The sequence below is a fragment of the Eriocheir sinensis genome, unplaced genomic scaffold (assembly GCF_024679095.1).
Source record: "Eriocheir sinensis breed Jianghai 21 unplaced genomic scaffold, ASM2467909v1 Scaffold446, whole genome shotgun sequence".
Lineage (NCBI taxonomy): Eukaryota > Metazoa > Arthropoda > Malacostraca > Decapoda > Varunidae > Eriocheir > Eriocheir sinensis.
Window position 1 is genome coordinate 204,522 of NW_026111772.1, and position 5,479 is coordinate 210,000.

A 5,479-nucleotide genomic window follows, 5' to 3' on the forward strand; every position below is an offset into this window, starting at 1 on the left:
AGGAACAGAGAGAAGGATAGAATCCGAAAGAGGGCAGTTTAGAAAGCAAGGACTGGTGCCAGACTCTATCGAAGGCTTTCGATATGTCTAGCGCAACTGAGAAAGTTTCACCGAAACGGCTAAGAGAGGATGAACAAGAATCAGTTAAGAGAGCAAGAAGATCGCCAGTAGAACGCCCCTTGCGGAACCCATACTGGCGATCAGATAGAAGGTTAGAAGTGGAAAGGTGCTTTTGAATCTTCCGGTTAAGGATTGATTCAAAAACCTTAGATAGACAGAAAAGTAAAGCTATAGGGCGGTAGTTTGAGGGATTGGAACGGTCACCCTTTTTAGGCACAGGCTGTACGAAGGCGTACTTCCAGCAGGAAGGAAAGATAGATGTTGATAGGCAGAGGCGAAAGAGTTTAAACAGGCAGGGTATCAGCTCGGAAACAGTTTTTAAGGACAATAGGAGGCACTCCATCAGGTCCATAAGCCTTCTGAGAGTTGAGGCCAGAGAGGGCATAGAAAACATCATTAGGAAGAATCTTAATAACAGGCATAAAGGAGTCGGAGGGGGGCATGAATAAGAGGAATATGCCCAGAATTGTAAAGAGTGGAGTTGTTACAGAAAGTTTGAGCGAAGAGTTCAGCCTTAGAGATAGAAGAGACGGCAGTGCTGCCATCTGGGTTAAGAAGAGGCGGGAAAGAGGAAGAAGTGAAATTGGAGGAGATATTTTTTGGCTAAGTGCCTCCTCATCAGTGACCCTATTCAGTTTCCTTCACCAGTCTCCCTTCCCTCTCTCTCATTACCTTTCACCTTTCTCCTCTTGTTCCCTCTCTTCGCCCATGATTATCTTACTTTTAGAGTCGCATTTTTTTTTTATTTCTCTCTCTCTCTCTCTCTCTCTCTCTCTCTCTCTCTCTCTCTCTCTCTCTCTCTCTCTCTCTCTCTCTCTCTCTCTCTCTCTCTCTCTCTCTCTCTCTCTCTCTCTCTCTCTCTCTCTCTCTCTCTCTCTCTCTCTCTCTCTCTCTCTCTCTCTCTCTCTCTCTCTCTCTCTCTCTCTCTCTCTCTCTCTCTCTCTCTCTCTCTCTCTCTCTCTCTCTCTCTCTCTCTCTCTCTCTCTCTCTCTCTCTCTCTCTCTCTCTCTCTCTCTCTCCTCTTTCTCTCTCTCTTTTCCTCTATATTTCTTTCCTCTATGTTCTATTCCCTTTGTCCTTTTTTCCTCCTTTCTCTCTCTTCGTCTATGATATCGTCACCTTACAGCCTCTACTTTTTCTATTTCTTTTCCCTGTGTTCCTATTCCTAACTCGTCTCTTTTCCTCATCTCTCTCATCTCTGTAGGATTTTTATGTGGGCTGGTCTCGTATACCTATACCTACTTTTTGCACACCTGTCTATAACTGTCTTGTTTTGATCTTCGCTCTTCGTTAACCTGTATTTTTTTTAGTCTTGTTCCACGTATTTTTACCTGTCTGATTTTTACACCTGTTTGTTTACTACTATTGTTTTCAGCTGTTTGTTCTCATTCTCGCTGTTTGTTTGTTTGTGGTTATTCTTGCTTTCTGGGGGTTGTTTTCTTATCTGTTTTCTTACTCTCTTACGTTTTGTTATGTTTCTCCAGTTTATTCGTTTTTTTCTATTTTCTCGCTCATTCGTTCCATTACCTTTTTTTCCGTCTTTCTCTCCTCCGTTTAGTCTTATGTTGTTCTCTTTATTCTTCACCTTTCTCTCTTTCCTTCTTCATTCTCTTTTCTTTTCTTAGCTTTTTCTCTCCCAGCTCTCCTTTACGCTCCCCTTCGCTGTTTGTTTGTTTATTTATTCTTACATTTTCTTATTTATATTCTCATCCGTTCTCTTACTTTATTATGTTTTATTATATTCATCCTGTTTATTCGCTTTTATTCTTACATTTTTTTATTATTTATCCCACTCATTCGTTCCAATACCCTTTATATTATTCTTTGTGACGTGTGTGTGTGTGTGTGTGTGTGTGTGTGTGTGTGTTGAAATATGTGTCAAGACGTGATATACCTGTAAGAATCGTTCCATCCTCTTTACCTGTTACTTTACCTTTAAGGAGGCAAATAAGAGGAGGAAAAATACATACCATATAAACAGAAATAGAAAGGGAGACAGAAACAAACATAAAACAAAAAAAGGTGAGAGAAACGAAAGAAAAGAGAAAAAAGCAAAATTGGAGAAAAAAAAACAATAGGTGGAAAAGTGAGGGAGGGAAATATTCAGAGTGGAAGTACCAAAAGTAGAAATATTATAAGTGAAAATATTAAAAGTAAAAATATTATAATTGAAAATATTATTAGTGAAAATATTAAAAGTAGAAATATTAAAAGTAGAAATTTAAAAGTGAAATTATTAAAGTAGAAATGTTAATAGTGAAAATAGTAAAAGTAGAAATATTAAAAGTGAAAATATCAAAAGTAGAAATATTAAAAGTGAAAATATCAAAAGTAGAAATATTAAAAGTAGAAATATTAAAAGTGAAAATATCAACAGTAGAAATATTAAAAGTAGAAATATTAAAAGTAGAAATATTAAAAGTGAAAATATTAAACGTAGAAATATCAAAAGTGAAAATATTAAAAGTAGAAGTGTTAAAAGTGAAAATATTAAAAGTAGAAATGTTAAAAGTAGAAATATTAAAAGTAGAATTATTAGAAGTGAAAATATTAAAAGTAGAAATATTGAAAGTGAAAATATCAAAAGCAGAAATATTATAAGTGAAAATATTAAAAGTGAAAATATTAAAAGTAAAACTATTAAGTGAAACTATTAAAAGTAGAAATATCAAAAGTGGAAATATTAAAAGTAGAAATATCAAAAGTGGAAATATTAAAAGTAGCAATATTAAAAAAAGTTAAAAAAATAAATAATCTCCACTATCCATTCTATTTTTACTGCTGTTCCTCTTTCTAGTTTTTTTTTCCTTTCCTACTTCTCATCTTTATCTCCTTTTTCCTTTTATACTTCTCATCTTTCATCTGCTCTTCTCTCTCTTCCTCCTTATCCTCTTCCTCGACTTTCTTCTCCTTCTCTACTTCTTCCAATGCCTTCTCCTACTTTATGCTTCCTCCTCCTCCTCCTCCTCTTCCTCCTCCTCCTCCTCCTCCTCATCCTCCAGAGAAAGTGAAAAATAAAGAAGAAGAGGTGAATAGGCGAAGCTGAAATAGGGCAGTGGGAAACATTCATAAGTGACCATCGGCGTAGAGTAAAAAAAAAAAAAAAGAAGCAGAAAGGAAGGAAGTAGCAGAAGAGGAAGTGGAGAAGGGAAAAAAGAAAAAGAGAAAGAAAAAAAGAAGAAATAGTAGAAAAAGAAGTGGGAAATGGAAAGAAAGGGAAAAGAGAGAGGAATAAAAAGATAAAAAAGAAATAGAAAAGGAGGTGAAAAAGGGAAAGGAAGAAAAAGAAGAAAAGGAGAGAAAAGAATATAGCAGGAAGAGGAAGAGCTGGAAGAAGACTACTGTGAGATAAAAAAAAAGCACCAGAAAAGGAAAAAAAAGAGGAGAATAGCGGAAGGTAAATTAAATGTTCTGTAAGGTGACTCTAAAAAGGCCTCAAGAAAGCAGCGATATTGGGAATTCCCTCTTAGGGTCTGTACTTCCAGGCAAAGTGCCATTCAGCTCTAGACTCGCGACCCTGCAATGTCAACTCCAAGGTCACCAGAACGGCGAGGCCGAAACCGAGGTGACGTGTCAAGTCGAGCCCCTATACCTTCATCCACTGGCTGGACCAATGGTAACCAAGACCCATTACGAGCTCCTGGGCGTGAAGCACGAGGCCACCTTCGAGGAGACCCGAACGCCACGACAAAGCTCCAGCAGCTGCAGCGGGCGATGGAGACACTCTCCGACCCCGACTCACGGGCCCGATACGACGCGAGGACGAGGAGCACGGCCAGTCCGGCCAAGGCTCCGGGGAGGAAGGCCTAATCTTCATCTTCGGCGTACTCCTTCTCCTCCTCGTACGCGTCCTCCTCCTACCACTACTCCTCCTCCTCCTCTCCAGGCTCCTTTTCAACATCGAAATCTAAATCAAAATCGTTTCACAAAAATAAACAAAAAAGAAACAAGGAGACTGAAATAGGCTCGACGGTCTACATGTGGCATCTCCTATTTCCCTTCAGATACACGACAATCGCAATAGACAACACCTCGCCCAAGGAGAAGAAGGCCCGGAAGAGGAAGCGATACCGACAAAACAAGAGGAAGGCGGCATCGTTTCACTAAGAAGGGACGCCGGGACGGCAGGCAGGAGGGAGGCGTCAGGCTTTGTTGAGTCGTGTGGTGTTGTTGTGTTTTGTGGAGCTTGATACCTTTTCTTGGTACTTCTTCTTGCTGCTTTATTTTGTATTGGCTGTAGCCTCTCCAGGTGTCTTGTCTCTCGTGATCAATGCTACAAGGGAAACAGTAGGATTGGTCAAATTAATGCCTTTATATGGTGCATCTTTATACTTATAGGAAGGCTTTTGGGCTTCTATGGAGTGAGGCGTGAGGCGGTCTGTGTCTTCTGAATATTGATACTTCTCGTTGTGTGCAAAGCTTGATGCTTTATAATTGTTGCTTAAATGACACTCCCATAAGCAGTTTTAGGTGCGAGTGGGATTTAAGGGTCTTAGTGAGCTCTGATCTCCGTCCAAGGGCACAATGCATTCAAGCTAGAAATCGTGCAACCACGGTACTAGGATTCATTTCAAGAAGCGTAAGCAATCGAAGCGCCGAAGTCATCCTCAAGCTATATTTAGCATTAGTTAGACCTCATCTTGATTATGCGGCTCATTTCTGGTCACCTTACTACAAAATGGATATAAAAATGTTAGAATCGGTAAAGAGGAGGATGCCAGAAATTATTCACGGTTAAGAATCTTGCCGTATGAGGAAAGACTTAACAATCAAACTTGGTTATGTCTAGACCATTTGTTCTTAACCTGGGCGGCGAGCCAGTCTGAAGGGTTCGGCGAAGATCCTCCCGAAAGACATTGCAATTTTGCAATTGAATTCTAAGCAGATTTTCCTTGATACTTTTATGGATTAAATTGGAATCCATTCTTTGTATTATCCGAAATTAATATACTCTTGAATTTTGAAGCAATTTTTCTTCCACTTGTAAGTTTCTTTTTTTTTTCTTTATACTTGAAGGGTTCGGCTACTGTGCGGAGGTTTTCGTTATAGGGTTCGGCGCCTCTGAAAAGGTTAATAACCACTGGTCTAGAAAGACAAAGGGTGCGTGGATGCATGATCGAAGTTTATAAATGGATGAAGGGCTTTAATAAGGGGGATATTAATAAGGTTCTGATGGTAAGAGAACGGGGTCAGACACGTAATAATGGGTTTAAATTGGATAGATTCAGATTGAAAAAGGACATAGGCAAAACCTGGTTTACCAACAGAGTGGTGGATGAGTGGAACAGGCATGGCAGCCATGTTGTAAGTGCCAATACGATAGTCACATTAAGAAGAGGTTAAATCAATTCATGGACAG

The 5,479-nt window shown here is 39.2% G+C and overlaps 1 protein-coding gene across 1 annotated transcript in view; it reads left to right on the forward strand.

Moving 5' to 3' along the window:
- Nucleotides 1-3,493: 3,493 nt before the first annotated feature.
- Nucleotides 3,494-5,479, forward strand: part of LOC126992332 (G-protein coupled receptor GRL101-like) — a 72,482-nt gene continuing 70,496 nt past the window's right edge. The window contains exon 1 of the mRNA XM_050851017.1: nt 3,494-5,479. This exon is cut by the window's right edge and continues 379 nt beyond it. The gene's annotated coding sequence lies outside the window, so the exon portion shown is untranslated.